The sequence below is a fragment of the Sapajus apella genome, unplaced genomic scaffold, assembly GCF_009761245.1.
Source record: "Sapajus apella isolate SASKATOON/1434 unplaced genomic scaffold, GSC_monkey_1.0 scaffold18, whole genome shotgun sequence".
Classification (NCBI taxonomy): Eukaryota; Metazoa; Chordata; class Mammalia; order Primates; family Cebidae; genus Sapajus; species Sapajus apella.
In genome coordinates this window covers 29,173,550-29,194,515 of record NW_022436958.1, presented here as the reverse complement: position 1 = coordinate 29,194,515, position 20,966 = coordinate 29,173,550, and the positions used below count along the sequence as shown (strand labels likewise).

Here is a 20,966-nt window from a genome sequence, read left to right as displayed (position 1 = left end):
CTCTTTCTTCTCTTACCCTTCCTCCCTCCCTCCTTCTCTCCTTCCTTTTTTCCTTCCTTCCTTCCCTCCTTGGAAGCTCATGAAGTTGAATTTGAGATTTTTGCCAAATATCTGAAACCAGTGGTCTTCAAATTTAACACATCAGAATTCCTGAGATTGGTTTGCCAGATTTAGCAATTAAAATTACAAGATACTTCAGATAAACAATAATTTTTTCTAGTATAAGTATGTTCCAAATATTGCATGGGACAGACGTACTTATACTGAAAATTATTCATTGTTTATTGGAAATTCAAATTTAACTGGATATCCTATAATTTATCTGGCACTCCTTTCTGGGGGAGCTTGTTAAAATGCAGATTTACAAGTTCCATCTTCAAACTCTGTTAGTTACACTGAAATGGGGTCACGTGAGGCTCCAGGTGATTCCAGTTTAGCTCGTTCTTAGACAACACCTTGAGAGACACTGGTCAAGCTTGATGATACTGACTTGAGGGTGAAACATTTCAGGAGGAGAAGGACACCTGGGAGAGAAGAGGGTGCTATGCATAGGCATGGTAAACTCAGGGGATGCTAGAGGACCCGGTCGTGAGTAAGGCCAGAAATAGCTGTGAGTGTTAGGACCCCAGTATGGTAACAAAAGAAGACATTGATTGAGTCCCCACTGTTGTCATTTAGTCCTCTCAACAACCACATGAGAAAGATAATTATCATCTCTATCTCATTAGATGAGGAAATAAGAGGTCAGGATTAGTTAACTTGTCAAAGGTCCTATAGGTAGTACTGAGTGGAATCAGGGTTTGATCCAAGACTAGTTATTTCCAAAGTCTACATTCTGAGCCAGTCCTATGAAAAAATAGGAGGGCTGAGGAGTTCTGTCAATACGAGTATATGTATGTATATTGCTAGGTTGTCTCAGGATGTGACATTTGCCCTCTGGAAGTGCTCAAAAATCTCCACATACTAACATACATGTAACAGGCAAAGTGTCTGGGCATTTCTGAAAAGCCTAAAGATTTGAGCTACTAAAAAATTTGGAGACTGTGATGAGATATTGTTTAAGGAAAGCTTTTTTTTTTTTTTTTTTTTTTTTTTTGTCTAGAAGGCTCAGCCACATAGCCAAACCCATCATCCTAAAGTATGTCAAGGGACCACTTCCTTTGGAGAATAGACCAACAATTCTCTCACCAGCTGACTCAAGACAGCTATAAACGTTCTGAAGAGAATGTCAGGTAAGATCACTAGATACAGAAAACAGGTCAGCGGAGGAATTAGAGCCAATTAGACCAGAAAGCAAGACAGCTCGAAGAAAACATGGCTAAGGTTTCCTGACATTTGTAGAGCTGATAAAGAGAAAAGGCAATGGCGAAAGAGGGATATTAGTTGGAAAAGGACTTGACTCAATAAATATGTAGAATATTGCACTGTTATTCCAGATATTTACTGCTGTTCTCTGGGTTGTCTTGCTCCTGGCCTTGTCATTCTCCGTGGGATGATTTCATGTGATGCATGTTGGCTAATGACATGTGGAAGCTCTAACGGCCAGTATACAATTCTCCAGGACCTCTTTTCCTCTGCCATGAGATTAGAAATGTCTCAGAGAGGGGCATCTCCCTCAGCCAGGATCCCAGAGGGATATCAATGTATAGCATAGCCAAGCTGGTTTGATAGGCACGTAATGTTAGAAAAAAAAATACTTCCACTGTGTTAGAGCTGACACTTTAGGGCTGTTTCTTACTGCAGAACAGCTTAGCTATCCTGACTGGTGAAATAAGAAAGCACTCTCTGTAGCTGAAGTTGCCTAAACGTGGAAACGACTACTTGAAGAAGTGTTAGGGTCCATGGACTGGAATTATTCCCATATAGCTATGAGACCGGTTTGGAGGATGTTAAAGAAATAAAAAACGTCGTGGAGAGATGTGGGTTGAAATCTTGGCTGAGTGTTTGGGCCTTAATCTCTTTTCCATATCTGAGAGTCTGTGCTGTATTAATGGGAGATACAAGTTGGTACAAACTGAACAAGGCAAATTGTGTGCACCCATGCTTTCAACTCACTTGAAGAGAAGGAACACAGTGACATTAAAGTAGATTAATCTCAGTTTGTAGTTACTGAAACATACACTTGTTGGAGAACAGGCTCCTGCAATGTAACTAAAAGGAGAGTTAAATATGTATATGGTTTGAGATTAACCATAAAAGACCTTCGGGGAGGATTAGAACACAAGAATAGCTAGGGAAAGTGCAATTTGGTCACTACCATGAGCCTCTCCCTAGAACGCTGCTAACTGTTAGTTGTGCAGTGCCAAGCCACACGCTTGGCCAGAGATCAGAAAGACAGGGTCACAGGGTGGGATACCACCATTCCGTCAGATCCACAGTGCCCAGAGAAGTATGTGGGTAGTGTTCACTCTCTTCTCTCTCCTGTTTCCTGTTTATTCTCTTCATAATCTTGAGCTTTCACCCCTTCTTCGCTTTCTTCACTTCTCACTCTTAACTTCATCTCTCTAAACAATCTAATGTCTCATTATTTTTTGATCTGTCAGTGATCTGACCTTGTTTCCATTGATTCATCTACACAAGTCACCAGTGAAAAAGCTAGGAATGAAAACGTGTAAAAACAAAGCAGAATTACAAGAGGAGGGAAGATTTTATTCACAAAATGAATTAATCAGCATGTAGTGGTATGTATACTATGTGCAAGCATGGCTTGCGGGGGAAAAGAGATCTTGTTCAAACTTCAGCCTATTGCTTATGCCCTGGGTGGCCTTGAATGAATTACTTAACCTCTCAGTGTTCTCAGTTTTCTAACACTTAAGATGAGGCTAATAAATACCTAGCAGTGTTGTTGTGAAGATCAGATAAAGTATGTTACAGCATTATTACATAATAGGCACCAGATAAAAGGTTGATGTTATAGGTTACATAACATTTTAGTCCAATTTGGATCTGTATTCAGCACTTCTTATTTCAGCTTAAATGCATTAAAAGCTGTGATCATTTTCTGTTGGTATTTTTTCAGTGTCTACAATTTTGCTGGGCATAGGAATGTGTAATAAGTATTCTAATACATGGAATTGACTTCTGGGAATATTCTATATTATTGACTTCTGGGAATATTCTACATTATTTTTAACATATAAATATACAATGGCCTAAATGTTTATGTTCCCCAAAATTCATATGTTGAACACTTAACCTCTAGTGTGACGGTATTTAAATGTGGAACCTTTATGGGGTGCTCAGGTTTAGATTAGGACATGAGGGTGAAGTCCTCATGATGGGATTAGTGTCCTTATAAGAAGACAGGAGAAGCTAGAGAACTCTCTACCATGCAAGGACACAGCAAGGACATTAAGAGGAGTGCTCTCATCAGGAAATGAATTTGTTGGCACCTTGATCTTGAACTTCCCAATCTCCAGAATTGTGACAAAATAATTTCTATCATTTAAACCACCTACTTTATCATATTTTGCTATAGTAGCCTAAGCTGACCAAGAATATGTGTATATATAACCTCTAGTTTTGTGCTCGAATAGCACCTCTCATATTAGAAAAATTGAGTGAAATTTATGGATACTGCCTTAGTATATAGAATTTGAAGTGTCAATGATTTTTCTTATGATATAGTCCTAGGCATGAAGAAGAGAACAGGCACAATCCCAGCCTTTAAGATTTTTACATTCCAAATGCACTAGGGCATTTAGGCAGATTCTTTCTGCCCCCTACCAAATATTCATTCCTCCATGTCCTTTGCTAATAGAATTCCAGATTTTGTTTGAACTGTCAATGTGCCTTTTCCTAGGCAATGTCTCACAATGGTGCCAACAATGAGAATCTTGTTTTCTGCTTTTCTACTCTTTGAAATTTGTAGCCTTGAGATGTAAGGAGGAGTCACTAAGAGAGCTTCTGGGAAAGCTTTTGCTTTTCTGACAAAAAGAGACAGATACAGCTGGCAGCGCCTCCCTCCATCCTGTCCTGGCTCGAGCACTCAAGTATTACTGGCCAGTAGCAGCCGTTTTGTGACCCTGGTATGACACCCGCAGGGAAGGAAACCCAACACGTTAAAGACAGTGAACGGAAATATAAAAAGACATGACAGTGATTGATTATATTGTTGAATAACTGAAACAAAGGCAGCAACCACCTACTTCTTGACTTTTTACATGAGAAAATAAACCTTTATTTAACTCACTATGTTATATATTTCAAATCATAGCCAAATACATTGCCAATAACTATTAGATAGAAGGATAATGTATAGCAGAATTTCTGCTGCTGTGAAATTTCAGGACAAGTAAATGATAGGGTAAAATTATTTGCATAGAAACAATGAAAAAAGGAAGTTTTTCTGAGATGCTTTTTTCTTTCTTTTTTTTGTAGTTTGTTTTTGAGATGAAGTCTCACCGTGTCACCCAGTTTGGAGTGCAGTGGTTCAATCTTGGTTCACTGCAGCCTCCACCTCCCAGGTTCAAGCAATTCTTCTGCCTTAGCCTCCCGAATAGCTGGGATTACAGGCGCCCACCACCATGCCTGGCTAATTTTTGTATTTTTAGTGGAGATGGGGTTTCACCATGTAGGCCAGGCTGGTCTGGAAGTCCTGACCTCAAGTAATCTGCTCACCTCAGCCTCCCAAAGTGCTGGGATTACAGGCATGAGCCACTGCACCAGCCCTGAAAAGCTTTTTCTATTAAAGGACACAATTTCTGTGAGCAAATATAATCTTCACCCTGCTAAGAAATGATAAGTAGAAAATAGCTTTCAGCGGTATTTTGTAAAAAAAAAATTTGATTTTCAATATTGAGAATATTTTTAAAGTAGACATAATAAGGAACATAAAACTTTATATTTTAATCATAAAAGGAGAAGAAAAATATAATACATACATTTCACAACATGAACAAGGAATGCTAGATGGATATGGCTACTGATGATGAAAGAAAGTAATTTTAGGGAAATTTTATATAGTAAATATTATGTGATGTTGGCAATTAACACATACAGTTTTTACCAGCTGTCACATCTGTCAATATAATGTGTTGTAATGCTTAAAGGAAACTAAGCATTATTATATTTAAAAAAATTTTTTTAATTGGCTGTAGCCTGATTTCTTATTTATAACTAGTCACCCCCTTACCCCATATCAGTTTATGTCGCATGCTAATTTGATTGCTTTGGAGTGCAAGTTACCTACTGCTAATTTCTACTGAGACATTTACCTCAGGATTAATTCAGTAATCTTCCATACTTTTTTAGTTCCATAAATCTCTGAGCTTTATGTTTCTATGAAAAACCTTTAATACAAGCAGGTCTTACCTACAGTTTATTTTCATGTAAGTGTTTGATTGTAGTTGGGCAGTTTATATACGTTTATTGTTGACTTATTTTACAATTGGCCTTTCTATGTGTGTAATATTTCTTTGGTAATTACAAAGTTTTCCGGCTCAACACTTTGTGACTTCCTATGCTCACAGGGATCAGAGCCAAGTACAGGTGTACCAAAGACATTTCTTTAACATGTATATTTATCTAGTTACAGTAGCAGTTTGGATTATGCAACTAACTGGTATTTAAACGTGTTAGTCTTTTTGAAATTCATCCCACAGAGTTATGATATAGAGTGAAATTCATTAAATAATCAAATAGCAACCTTAATAATGAATGAAATGAATTTTCTAAATTACCTTTAAATGATATTAGAATCTAATGGCAATAGAATCTAAAATTATTCTAAAATAAAATGTTTACTTTAAAAAAAAGGTAATAGAGGAAACATAAATCAAACCATCAGAGTCTTTTTTCTACTCAGAGGCTTTGCTTCTGTTTCATGCAAGGCCATCACTTTCTTAGTCATAGTGAATATTGGCCTCTTTCTTCCCATCAGCTTGTAGTATTTATGGGGGCAGGAAATGGACTGGTCTTGTTCACGTCGATATTCCCATCATCTATCACAGGGCCAAAAACATACTGACACTCCACAAATATTTTTTGAATGAATGATATCATTTCTTGCTTCAAAACTTCAATGGTTCCCCATTGTTTAATAATTTAGTACCAAGTCATCAAAGAGGATGAAGAGTCCCCAGTCTGTAGGCACTGTCATGCATGCCCTGTCCTAGCCCAACCAGAACAAAACAAGTCATACCTACAACATACCTCAAACTTTTGGCTGTAAAGCATGCTTTGTGCAAAATCCTGATTATCCACTTCACTCTTCCCCAAAAGATTCACTTTACCTGCTTTATAAAGACTCTTTTTGTCACACTTAGCCAACAGGAATTCTTTCCTCTGTGCACTGCCAGATTATGTTTCTTATGGCTATTGACATTTTGCTTGTGATTATATGTATTTTTGTTCATATCTTATCCCTCCCCCCCATCTACATTGCAAGCTTCTTGGGGAAAGGGTTAATGAGTCCTTACTTTACTTCCCATGGCATAGTATACACAGCAGGTATTTCATTCAGGCATGAGTGTATGTACCTTGTGCTTGTATGTGTTTGGACCATCAGAGTTCATACATGTACGAAGAAAAGTACTAATGGAAGACATATCTTATTAGAGTTGAATGGTGTGGTAAGCACATAGCTTCTATATCAGCCCGCATGAGCTGAATCCTCACTCTGTTGCTCACTAGCCTTGTAACCTTGGGTAATTCACATACATCTTCCAAAACTCAGTCTCCTCATCTGCAACATGATACTAATATTATCTACCTGAAAAAGCTTTTGTACAAATTATGTAAAATTGTTGGTACATATAATAAGCAATCATCAATATTCCATTGATATTATTTGAGGTATGATTTTGATTTTAATGGTGGATGCTTTGTGATATTGGATTGCAGATTAGAAAAGCATCTCTGTGTTGAGTATCTCCCCATCAACAAAGTAGTAACAACAGCCAAATAATTTAGGGCCCAATATATTTTGCTTAGAAAACTCAGAAAATTTTTGCAGTTCTCTATTTTATTTGCAACAGAGACCTGTGATATGTTTCTTATCATAGTACTTAGTGTCCAATAATTTCTCATTAGGTTAATATCAATGATTGCTCATACATACACTGGGTTACTTATTTCGTATTAATAAAGCATATTAGTGAGTGCATTGCACCACTAAAATGAACACATAGTGAAGTACATAAGCCACTTTATCTTAAGTGCAAGATAGAGTCTTACAGATTTCTGGTTCTCATGCAAGAGACCATCAGGGACCCACACATTAAAAACAGAAGGGTTCAAGAGCTGGGAGGGTGCCACTCTAGGAACATTTTAAGATAATATTACCATTTGCTTGATTTTAATTCACATAATTTGGAGTTCTTATAACATTGGGAAGTTTTGAAAAGTAGAATATTTGCACAAAGAGAGTATAAAGGAAATCATTTTCTGGAATTTTGCAATGTGTTTCTTTTAAGGGACATCACATTCTTACAGGCCTTCACCAATTAAAGAAACTTTATTAGGTATAAATGAGAAGCATGTGCTTCTGGTAGCATTATACCCAGAAGATTTTCGTTAAGTCAAGTTTGAACTTTTACAGCATTTGAAATATACTCATTTGGGTAGTTAGTGGATCCTCTTCAACTTAAAGTGGTAATTGTTATAAGAGAAAAATGTGCAATAAGAGTTACAGAGTAGACAGAAACATCTTAAATTCTTTTTCAGCGTTCCAATTCTGCTGATTTTGGGGAGCTATAGGTGAAGAAGTATGGTCTATCCCCTAAATTTGGTTTCTTGCATAACACATCGAATGTCACCAGTCAGCTCTTGGGCTTCTTTAGAAGACCAAAGACTAAGATTGAAAATAGAGTGAATGCATATTTTAGTCCTATAAATGAAGACATCAGAAGTGTAATAGAAGGCAAATGAAAGATAAATACATTTGCTTTTCCATCTGTTAAGACACAACTAAAACATTCTTTCCATTTTTTCCTTAATATTTTGTTTCCTGGCAACAAATGACAAAAATTCCCAATCAACCACATTTTTCACAATTTTTGGTTTTCTAAAAAGGCAGCACTAACACTGTTATTTAGATTTTTATTATATAAAATCATTTTCAGAAAAGGAGTTACATATACATAATATATAATCAAATGATATATCTATGTATCGTGTATGTGTGTGTGCCTATGTGTGTGTGTGTGTGATAAATGAGTAAAGAAGCATGCCATTAAAACCATAAGGATGTGTTATATAATCACTTTGGAAAATAATTGGCGTTATCTGGTAAATTTGCTACTACCCAGCAATTTCACTCTTAGCTGTTTTTCCAAGAGAAGCTCTTTCACATGCTCTTTAACCAGAAGGAGAGTATAAGAATGTCCTTACTTCTATTTGCAATCTCTCTCACACATGCACATGCAGCTGGAGATTTTTCAAATGTTCATCAAGACAGAATGGATTAACATAATACAATGTGAAAATTAATTACACATATGCAATAACATATATGACTCTCATCTATCTAATTTTGGGCAAAAATATCAAGTAACAAAATAATATACATACATTTCATTCATATACAAAGCTGTAAAAAGTATGAAATTAACCAGTATTTTGTTTAGGAATATGCAGCAAAACTCTAAAGAAAAACAAGAAAATGATTGAACACAAAATTCAAAATTAGGAGGGAATAGGACCTGAGATGGTTCCACGGTAGATACAAAAATACTATTTTTTTAAAGTAAGTAGTAGGTACATAGTTGTTTATTGTATTTTGATTCCTCATATATTGCATGTATTTAGTAAATGTTCCTTTGAAACTACTCAATATTTGATTACAATAGTATAAAACAAAGGGTGCTAATAATTATTGCCATTTTTCTATCTAAGCAAAATATTTTAAAAGTAATATAATCCTTCAGTCTTTTGTAACTCATCCATTTGTGTGTGGTCTGGAACATTATTTCCTGATTTCTATGATATTACAGCAGCATTTAACTGCTGTTTAAAAAAAGATAAGATGGCAAAACTGGTAAGTCCAGTTTATTGTGGTCTGTAAAGCTTCAAAAAGTCCAATTCCATTAAGCAAACTGACAGGCTGTCTCAGGTCTATTGTGTTTCACAATATGTAGAAATGAAAAGTTACTGTGAAATAACTTTTATAATAGAGATATTATAAAACACTTTTGTTTATGAGGATTCTCTTCTTATTTTGGTAGATGTTTTCATGAAGTAGTTTCATATACTTTTAGAATGACTCCTTAAATGCCTCTGAAATTCCATACATCTAGTGGTTTGTATGTATTTCAATACAATTAAATGATAAAACTTACAGTTCTACTTTTGATATTAATTAAATTTATTGTATCTTCTCATTTAACATTTTTGCTTCTGTCAAGAAATTGCTTTAGTTAAGAATTATTGGTCCATAAGTCTTTCATTCTCAACTAAAGTTTATGGAGAGACTTAAAAGAGAGACCTTATTTTTACATCAATGTATCAATTTGGAAGTATTTTATTTATTTTTGTCTAGTTATAATTTAATAGACCAAATTATACAATTAAATATGAAGAATTACTTTGGATCATTTTATGTTTTAAAAATAACACATACAGCTGGGTGTGGTAGGCTCACACATGTAATTCCAGCACTTTGGGAGGCCGAGGCGGGCAGATTGCTTGAGGTAAGGAGTTTGAGACCAGCCTGGGCAACATTTAGTAGAAACTCCATCTGTATTAAAAATGCAAAAATTAGCCAGGCATGGTGGCTACTTGGGAGGCAGAGGTTGCCACGAGTCAAGATCGCACCACTGCACTCCAGCTTGGGCAACAGAGTGAGACTCTGTCTCAAGATAAATAAGTAAATAAGTAAATAAATAAAAATACCACAGACCAAGTTATTATATAATTATACCAAAATTGTAACAATCAATTTTTTAAAGAAACTTCATTATATTTAAGGTTATAAAGTACCCAAATGAACAAACAATGTTTCTATTGTTAAGTGAAGCATGGCGTCAACCCCATTTTGTAATCCCTTTTTCCTTTGAGTTATCTAGAGTTGTCTGTGTTCCTTAACGTTTTGATTTCAGCAGTCAGTGTGTTTGCATTTTGGTATGACACTCTGTTTCATAGAATCTTATATTTGAAGGAATCTCTGTATGAAGTGAAATGAACAATTTTGGCTTTATTATATTTGAAAATCTGTAAAATTTATACATGAAAACCCTTTAGACCCTTATATGAATGGAACAGAAACTGGGAAAGTAGAAATTGTTGATGAATGCCGAATGGCAAGTTAACAATGACATATCATTCACCCTTGGATTCAAGGTGAAATTATTTCACAACTTCTGTGATATGGTTTATAGGGCATGGGTTTTTGAGTCTGGCAGACCTGCTTTTACACTCCGGCTCTTTAGCAATGCATGTTGGAGCTTGTCACTGAGGTCTCCTCACCTGAAGGCTTACGTAGGGTTTTCTGGAGACTAAATGAGATCATGTAGGAAAAGTTCCTGGCACAGAGTTAATACTCAGTAAATGTCCTCCCAGCTCCCACATCCCAGCTCAAAGTGGGGAGTAAGATTTTCTCAGTGTAAGAATGTCAGGCCACTGCAAAGGACAACAAGCTACTTCCTTATCATCCAAAGCACTTTCCAGTGTTTTATGTGCAATAAACCACAGACCTCTGGACCCCTGCCCTGTTGTCTCCTCCCACACACTTCATAGATGTTTTCCTATGTACCTCTTGTATCCTTGGGGTTTAGGACAAGGGAGAGAAATAGTTGTCTCAGGGAATAGAAAAACTTACAGTGAAGGAAGGAGATGAAAATTAACAAGCATCATCATCATCATCATCATCAGAAAAAGTTTATATAAAACATAAGTTGTGAACAACATGCTTCCTACATGAAAGGGCAAAATGGTAGAAAAATGATAGAAAAACTATTTTTAAAATGGTATCATGTAGTTTTCTAAGGTAAAAAAACAAATGAGAAACCTTCTGAGGCAGAACATTCTGCAGGTATTTCCTTCACACTGATTTTGTGCTTATCACTGTGGAAGGCTTTATAGTGGGTACCAGCTTCTGAAGACAGAATTAGGTATATAAGAAACTGAATCTAACACTATATTCCTATGTCTCTACCCAAGGTTAATTTCACTCTCAAATCCCTGTTACACCATGTGGCAATAACTAAATCTCAGTAAAATCAGGGACTTTTCCTGTGTCACTAGAAATGCAGATATAGTGCATGGGTCCTATCTAGCATAAGGTATGGGATGGGAGTGGTAGAATGCATTGGTATGAGAAAATTGGTATTAGGCCATTGCAGGTATCTAGGCTTTCATGTTCTGACACTACATCCTGGTTCCAATGCCAGCAGCTGAAGACAATGGGCCCTTTGATTATGGTCTACATGGTAAATTTTTGTTTTCTATTATTACACAAGGTTTAAGTTTTACCAGTTCATTGTGTTTCATCTAATATAAGGACCTTTAAAAATATAGGACCAGATAGTAAACGTTTTAGGCTTTGTGCACCATATAATCTCTGTCACAACTACTCAGCTGTGCTATTGCAGTGTCAAGCAGCCATAGGCAATAGTAAATGTATGGATGTGCCTCTCTTCCAATAAAAAATAAGTTACAAAAACATGGATCTAAACAATTCTCATCGGCACTGAAAACCTTTTTTGGGCTCTCTGCATTTCCTGGGACACATGACGGCTGTAGGACTCCCTAAGGCCTGTCTGCCTCAGGACTCTCTTTCAAAATGTTTTCTATTCTTACTCAACATTGGGCAAGAAAAAACCCTGGGGTCTTACCAATCTCCACGGTAGGGCCCAGGAGCCTAGCTTCACTTTTGCTGTGAGTCCTCCACCAGTCTGGTTTCAAAGGTCAAGACATTGCTGAACATCTCACTCTATGTGAATGGTGGTCCCTGTAGTTGTGCAATATGGTATTCCAGCATGGCGAGAGGCTACTCTCGCCAATGCCCACCTCTGTCCCACCATCTTACCTCCGACTCTCTTCTTTCTCCATTCTGCACCAATATAATCAAGATTTGAGGTGGAAATAGCAAACTGGCTCAGACTGAGAACATATTCTTCAAATATACAGTCTTTGGCATAGTTTTGTACAGAGTCCTTCAAGGCTTAGATTTCTAAAATTCCAATACATTCAAGCATTTGCATCTCAAAAGTTTTCTCTGTATGAGTAGGAAGAGTACAAAAGAGGTACAAATGCAGAAAAAAAAAGGAGCTTATGTTCATGTTAAGAGACCAAACTTAGGTGAAACAGTTAAATAAAACACTTGTCAAAACTTACTGACTTAAAACAACAGCAAATTAATATCTCTCATGATTCTGTGGGTTGACCAGGTGCTTCTTCTGCTGGTATTTGCTTTAGGTCCATCACCAGGTTGCATTGAGCTGGCTGGTGGCTGGGGGCTATGCTCAGTTAGAGCATCTGGGAAGCTGAGCCTCCTTTCACATGGCCTTTCACCCTAGACTTCTTCATGGCATGATAGTCTCAAGGGAATATTTCAAGGAAGTGAAAGCAGAGGTGAAAAATCTCTTTAAGACCTAGACCTGGAAGTCGCACAATGTCACTTCCACCATATTTGATTGGTTAAAGCAAGTTGCACAGCTACTCTACATTAAAAGGTGAAGAAATGGACTTTACCCTTGATGAAAAAAGCAGCAAGTCACATTCCAAAATGACGTGCCTGCTGGAGAGGGAGAAATTTGTAGCTGTGTTTTACAATTCATCACCACGCATGAGCAAAGTTGTAACTAAAGTCAACCTTTTCATTTGTTCGTCCTGTTGGTCACCTGAAGGTAGCAGACGGCTATGAGAAGATAGGGTTAATATCTGATTGGACACTAGATTGTGCAGGCTGTGCCGTACATAAAAGGTATTCTTTAAAAGTAAAAGTAGGGCTGAAATGTAGACTAGGTTCCATTCAGCCAACTGGATGTCCTGAAGCAGATTTGCTTCTACCAGGAAGAAGAAGGAGTCATTCACTTGCCAAGCTAGGTACCCGTGGGCTTCTCTCTGACCAATAGTAATGTTTTGTCATTCATGCAAAACACTGTTTAGGCCAGTAGAGGCTCAGCTGAATACCAGCTTTCTGTGAATCAAATACGTACTGCATCTTCATGAAGGCTATGATTTTTACTAGAAAGTTTAGGTAGGTATGCCAAATCTGCACAGAGTTTGCAGTGAAAAGAGAAGGAGAGACAAATAAATTGGATGTTGCTTCTGGTTTAGCTCCTCCACTCTCCATACATTCTAAAAAGTGAAGCCACTTCCTTAGATCTTGGGGGGAATGTACTCCCAAAGATTCTCCTTGGGTCTTACAGAAGATGTCCCACATGAATGACCTTTTCTTCTTTGCCTTCTACTCTTCCCCTGCCCACCTTTAAAAAAATAATTTTCTAAGCCCTTTAACCCCTTCCCTACTACAATATCCCCATTCTCACTCCCTTTTTATATGTTATCCATTAACTCTTTCAATAGAAACAAACCACCTTCTCTTGCAATGACTTGACTTTTTGTAGGCAACCCCAAATGTCAGGGCCTGTCAGGGACTCCTGTCCCTGAAGGTTTGCAGAGAGAAGAGGAATGTGATCTTAGGGTCTATTGACTTACTTGGAAAAGGAGAATTGGCACGTTCGGATTCTATGATTGGATGTAGGGATTAGAAAGGAGTATGGTGATGGGATTCTACCTTGGGCAGCAAATGCCTTTTTTCCTGGTAAATTAAAGGTAAAATATATAAAGATACAGAAAAAGTATAATATCATTCAAAATTCCCCTTCTGACATGCAGAAAAATTATTTCTCATTTTAACTTAATTACAATAATGCTATTTCTTTTAGATTATTACCTCTAACCTAATGTGCTAAAAGAACATCCTCATCCTCTATGGCTTGAGTTCCTTAACAAATTTTCATAACTTATCTGGAAACAAAGTATATCAAACCCAGCTAGCATCTCTCTGCAACTCTCCCTTTGTGTTACTGGAGTCAGGAGGGAGGTGAGGGCCAAGGGAGGAAGGAAATTTACTTTATGCCAATGCATTGAAATTAGGAAATATCAAAGTAGTTTGAACTGATCCAGGAGGCTTGCATCAGTCTGTTCTCATGCTGCTAATAAAGACATACTCAAGACTGGAGAACTTATAAAGGAAAGAGGTTTAATGGACTCACAGTTCCACATGGCTGGGGAAGCCTCACAGTCATGGCAGAAGGTGAATGAGGAACAAAGTCACACCTTGCATGGTAGCAGACAAGAAGAGCTTGTGCAGGGGAACTCCCATTTAAAAAACCATCAGATCTCATGAGACTTATTCACTACCCCTAGGACAGTATGAGGGAAACTACCCCCATGATTCAATTATCTCCACCTGGCCCTGCCCTTGACATGTGGAGATAATTACAATTCAAGGAGAGATTTGGGTGGGGACATGGCTAAATCATATCAACACTCCATGGGAGACTAGGGTCTTCAGTTGAGCTGGAGGGTATTTGGAAAGAGGGAAGAAAATCATATTAGAAGATACAAAGATTTTCTTACCAACAGAAAATGGTAAATTGTTAATATATATTCTACCTTGGGTGATAGAGTGAGACTCTGTCTCAAATAATAATAATAATAATAATAATAATAATAATGCTGTAAAATAAATGTATTGACATAGAATTATATGTTAAGTAGAAAATGCTGGCTACAAAATGAGTCCCCAGAACAATCTAGTTTTTATTTTACAAATCTGTCTCCGTATCCCTCTATTTTTCCCATTCCATGCCAGGCCCCCTGCTGACTTTTTCAATAAAAAAGATTCTGGCAAGATATGTGATAGACAGGGTCTGATAGCACTGACTCATCTTGGTATAAGGAATTCTGAGTATTTCAAAACTAGTTTCTTTTCATTTATGTGTATTTTCTGATTTTTCTGTAATGAATATTAATTTCTTTTCCATTTAAGAAACCATTTTATAGGAAAAAAGAAATAAATTTAGGAAAGGAGTGAGTAAGGAATGCTCAGAATACGTTGCCGAGGTCAACATCATGCAAGATTGTCACCGTAGTTTCCCACAAAATATTCTTTGGTGCGGGTCAGAATTTAGAGCCAGTTAGATTGAATATTATTCTGACTCAGCGTGACATTTCTTTTTGTTCTTATGCTAATGCTTAAAAGCTTGAAACAATGCACTCTATTCAATACATTTCATCAAATATTTATTGAGCACCTACTATGTGCCAAGTACTAAGAATACACAATTAGCAAGACAAAGTTTTGTTGTAATCTAAGTCAACACGTGCCCTCATAGCATGTGTACCACTTTGAAAATCTGAGAAGATTATTTTGAAGTTCTACGGGGGGGAAATCACACAAAACAATGTCCAAAAAAGTTCATACTAAAATAATCTATTTATATTTTCACTGTTTTAAGTCTTGTAATATTTTAAACACGATGCAGAATGATGCTGAATCATTATTTTTAAAATCCACATATTTATCATTCTTGACTGTGATACCACCTCTATCCTCTGCTTGAATCAATAACATTTGAATGCTTCCACTTATTTGGGAAGAAATTATTCCAATCTGTTCAGTCTTTGAGCCAAATCTCTCAGTCTGACTTTGAGATCCGTACTAAAAACTCCAGTTCCCTCATGAGGCAAAACTGTTTCTAGAGTATGTTTCAAGGCAAAGTTGTATAACCAACAATTAAACAAACTAAAATAGTTTAAAGTTGGGCTTAGCAATTGTACACGTTTACTTATCACATTATATATTATAATTATTTTTATGAATTAAAATTTTGATCTTGGTTAATTTCAATTTTGTTATCTTTGTTTTCCGTTAATTATTATTGCTATATCCAGAAGGGTTTTCTTATTTATTTATTTGCACAACTCTCTTGGCATGGAGCTTATATGAATCAGAATGTAAAGAAACCTGGAGAACATCTTGTACCATTATTTTGTTTTGTGGAAGAGAATGATTAAGCTAGATGTAAAGTAACTTGTAGGAGTGTAAGTTGTTTTGTGTGGTGTCCTTTGAAATGTAGTATGTGAAAGCTGGTAGCTATTGTTCTTAGAACTTTGTAGTTCAGATTACCAGGCTAGCATTCTTACCTGCCTTGATTTTTCTCTCCTGACTGTTGTTGGGTAAAACCATTTTTTAGACCTATAAATTGCTGAAGATACTATGTGTGTTTTTTTATGGTACTTGATGGGTCAATTTATTCATTTAACACATATTTATTAAGTACCTACTAAGTGCCAGGCTCTGGTCTTGCCATTAATTTAAATGTTAATGGAAATTATTAAAGAGTGAGTATTGTTTCAAATCTATACAAATGACCATTTTGTGGCTAATTTTGTGCGTGTGTGTGTGTGTGTGTGTGTGTCTAGAAAGAGTGTATGTGTATGAGAGAGAGAAAGAGAATGTTTGTTTTGTTTCCTTCCTGTGTAAAATCTGTCCAGTTTTCTCTCTTAACTGTTGTTATATGCCAAACATATACTATTCAAATTAGCTTATTTCTGAGAACCATGTCTACACTAAGGCTCCTGTGTTTTGTTTTATGATGAAATGCTAATTTCCCTTTATAAGGCAAATTCTTTATTTCATAATTTTGAATAGGATGGTACTTTCAAAAGCCTGCATCTGATTATATGTGAGGCATTAAATATTTCAGTATAAATTTTTTTTTCTTGGACCTGCAGCATTTTAATTTTATTGTGAAATAGAAAAATTTAAGACTTTGCTTTCAGAACACTCTGAAATAGTACAAGTAACGTTGCGTAAAATAGTACAGCTAGAGCATCCCTAACCCACAGATCTAAAGTCTGAAGTGTTCCAAAATTCAAAACTTTTTGAGCACCAACATTACACAAATGGAAAATTTCACACATAAGTACTTTACACAAAGTTTGTTTTATGCATAATATTATTTATAATGTTTTATAAAATTACATTAAGGCTATGTGTATTAGGCATATATAAAACATAAATTAATTTTGTGTTTAGACTTGGGTCTCATCCCTAAGATATCTCATTACATATATATATATGTACATCTCATTATATATATGTGTATATACATATATCTCAATATATATTAATACACACACACACACACACACACATACATGTTTTAAAATCTGAGAAAATCCTAACTCCAAAACACTTCTTGTCCCAAGCATTTCAAATAAGGGACACTCAACCTGCACCAGTAATGCCACACTCTGAAATACTGCTTCCTTCTTTAAATTGTCTGTCTCCACTGTAAAACCGACAGTCAAATTTTAGTAACTCCTGACCATTTTTATGTTTCTTCTGTTCTTTTTTCACTTCTCATCCAGCATTCTTTGCTTGCTCTCTCTTTTTATAGGTCTGCCCTAGCTTCTCTTTTCAGTTGTTATTGATGTTACTAGTCTCACTGTCAATGCATCTCAGTCCTTGGATTCCAGATTTTGCTATTCTATGTCCACCTCCTCTGTCCTGATTGTCCGTGAAAGGCATTGCTTTTTGCCTGGTGGAACATAAAACTCTGACAATCTTTGGCTCCTGCTTTATTCAGAGATGGGTGGTGGATAACAAAGGATACAGGTTTCTTGGTTATACATTTAGGATACCTTACAAAATTTCCAAGACTAACATTAACCTCGAATTAGAGGAAAGCAACAAAGTTGCAGGGCAAAGAAGAAGGAGAAAGAGAAGAAAATTTGAGGAGCTAGTATTTTCAGTTCTGGACCTAGACCTAAGGCAAAACATTACCAAGTTAGTATATCAGTACACACAAGTATCTTCTGAACTGTTTTTTGTTTGCTTTTGGAGGGAGAGTGAGCTTGGTAATTGCTCCTAGGTACTGACATTAAAATGTTGCAAATACATGAAGCTTCCTTGGTGCTTGCAAAATAACCACAACATGTAAAACAAGCAAAGTTACTAAAGTCTTAAACCTAACTCATAGGTATCATAGTATAAAATAGCACTATGGATGCTAAAACCAACGTCGTAGACTAGTCAAGTACTAAAGCTACACTTGTTGATACTATACTAACCTGTATTTTAAACCTTATTTTTAGGTCACACATAGCACTAATAAAACAGTAAATAAGTACCATAAGTGCCTGTCAAAGTGTAGGAGGAAGGCCACAGCTAAACTTTATAGGAAAACCTGCCACCTTATGATTAAACACTCCACCAAAAAGTTTTTCTCTAGTTTTCTATTTATATCCCTATATATCTTTGGGATAGAGCCTAATAAATTAGTTCATAGAAAGGTACAAAGGCCATTTTAAGTCCGGGTTTTGGGTGTGTCAGTGTTTGTCACAGCAGCAAAAGGAAGGCTGAAACAGAAAGTGGTGTCATAAATGGAACAAGTACTGTTTAACGATTTTTTTTTGTCTTAAAAACAACAGCAAAAGCGACTATCTTCCTGGACTTTGCGTTGTCCCTTTCCAGAATAGATGCTGAGCTTTCAAACAAACCCACGGTAGAAGCAAGTCCTCTCCAGGAAATCCCAATCTCTTTCCAAACAGGGACAGCAAGGGTACTCTCTGTTGTCTCAGTTTTCCCCTCTCCTCTGGGAATTGGTTTGCCTGCTGAGAGCATCCCAAGAAGGGGAGGTGCGCCCCAAATTGGCGAGGCTCTGCCAAATACCAGAGGCTCTTCTTTGGAAGGAGACTCCTCCTTTGGACCTGAGGCGCTCCTACCAGAGCGCCCGCGTACAGAAACGGAAACCACTAGCTGCGCTGAAGTGAGTCAAGTGATGAAATCAAGACTACACGGGAAGGAAGCTCACGAAACCTAACTGGTGACAGAAGCTGCTGAACCCTGCCCGAGGAAACCACATGAGCCAACAGTTGCTGCCCTCCCGAAGTGGCCCTCGGAGGCAGCGCACTCCTTCACTTTGGCGAACCGAGGAGGAAGGGAGGAAGCGTGTGGGGGAAATCTAGAACTTCTGGTTCCTCAAGGACCCAGTAGACTGTGTCCTGTCTACAAGGTGATCGCTGCCACCAGGTCAGTGCAGGATTCCTCCAATGTAGACTGGCCGAGAGCCACGACTCGCGCGCAGCAGCGGCAGCCTGGCCAACCGCGCAGAGGGAAGCCGCGCGGCAGCCAGGCGTGGCCAGGACGGCGTCCCCGCCCCGCGCCCGCGGTCCACGGTTCCCACCTGGAGCGCTCAGGTAGGGCTGGGGCGGGGCGGGAGGCTGGCGCGCAGGCGCGGGAGCGGGGCCTCGCCCCTGCCGACGTCGCAGGCTGGAGCTCACCTGGGAGACTCCGAGAAGAAGCCGAGCCTCGGTTCTGCCTCTCCAGGCGACGCGGGAGGCCCCGCGGGAAGGCAGGAGGCGGCGGCGGGGGAGGAGCTCGACTGAGCTGCAACTGTAGCGACAGCAACCGGAGTCGCCGCCGCTGCCACCTGCACCTGGCGCCCGGCCCACGTCCAGCGCCCGCCCGGCCGCCGCTTCCCGCCGCCTTGCCCAGCCCACCCGCCAGGTAAGCCGGCGGCCGGCGGCGGGGGACGCGGTACCCCTGGGCTGCGTTAGAGCAGGCGGGAGGCAGCCGCGGGGGTTCACGTGTTGGGGACAGGGCTGCGGTCCGGGGGGCCGTTTGGAGACGGTCTCGAGAGCAGAGTTTCGGTTGCCCCTGCAGAGAACCCGAAAGAAGCGCTCCCGGCCAAGGGGCAGGTGGCACCCCGGGGGAAGCCCGGTCACCGCCTCTCGCCCACGGTGCCCCCCGCCACTCCTTATGGGGCGGCCCCAGAGGAGCTGGACCGAGACCAAAGTCCTGGTGGCCCCGGACTTGCCCTTGGGAGGGTTGCAGCTTAGGGACCCTGAGAGCGAGGGCCGGGCGCCAGGCGGGCACGCTTCCCCTCCGGCTAGCAGGTTGCCTGTCTCCTGCCCCTCTGCCCGAGAGGGCATCCCGCGACGGCGAAGGGCATGGCTTTGCCAGGCAACTTTCCCAAGCGGGGACCCCAGACAGTTCTAGGCTGCAAACCGCGGCGGCGGAGCCATTTAAATGGTTTCCGAGTGGTTTGGAAAGCGCTCTGTGGCCGGGACGCGGACGCCCCTCTCTGTTTCGACTCTACACTTTTCCGGGTGCGCTCTCCAAGCCAGAGCTGGGCCCACTTTCCTGTTCAGTGGAGAAGAGTTCTTTTCTTCCGTGGCAGGAGGAAATCCAACTGCCACGCGCCAACCACACACCGTCTCGTCAGAGGACCTGTTGACTTAAGGACCTGTACATCGCGGCTATGGTTTGGCTGTGGCATATGAGTCAAAGGTTCAAAAAGACAGTTTCAGGATCCTGCCACGTCTAAGCTTGGGTGTGCCAGGCCCAAATTCCTTTCCCTGCCTAATTAGGTTTTTCTGAAGCCTAAGCATTGAGGCTGAAACTGGCGCTTATCTTAGACTTTTATTTCCTTCTCTTGCAAACTCATCAAAGAAACTATTTCTATTTAAGAACCCCATGGACTTACCAATATTTCCGATTTTTGAAAAACGTTAGTAAGTTAACATAACTTGTTATAGAAGTTATGCTACATAATGAAGACATTTACACTCAGATTGTATAGTTAAAAATATGAAAGTGACAACATTTTAATTAGAAATTCTCTACTTGTGGGAAAATCTGTTGCTTCTTTTATTGTATATATTATTCTTTGTGTTTGTGGCAAAAATACATGAGGTTAAAGCCACACCTGCAATTAGATTCTTGTAACTTTTAATATCTGAAGTCTAGCACACATATTAAACTTCCCAAGCAATTTGTACCAAGAATCTTTCTTTTTATATTGCTTTAGCCCACATTTGTACGTAGAAGTTTCTAATAATAAATAACAATTCCATTATATTTGTTTTGTTCTATCTCTGAACATTTTTTTTTTTTTTTTTTTTTTTTTTTTTGGTGGGTTTTGATTTTTTTTTCCTGCGTGGTGTTTATTGGGGTGGTTTTGGTTCACTCTAAACCCCGCGCGCTGGGTTATGGGATTAGGCTTTTT

The 20,966-nt window shown here is 38.7% G+C and overlaps 1 protein-coding gene across 2 annotated transcripts in view; it reads left to right on the top strand.

Moving 5' to 3' along the window:
- The first annotated feature begins 1,120 nt into the window (after nucleotides 1–1,120).
- GALNT3 (polypeptide N-acetylgalactosaminyltransferase 3) overlaps nucleotides 1,121–20,966 on the top strand; it is a 66,202-nt gene continuing 46,356 nt past the window's right edge. Inside the window, exons 1-2 of one of the 2 annotated variants that reach the window (XM_032286604.1) lie at nucleotides 1,121–1,232; nucleotides 18,388–19,465. The gene's annotated coding sequence lies outside the window, so the exon portion shown is untranslated. Of the gene's footprint in view, nucleotides 1,233–18,019; nucleotides 19,466–20,966 lie in introns of those variants that run through there. The other variant, XM_032286605.1, reaches the window with a different exon arrangement.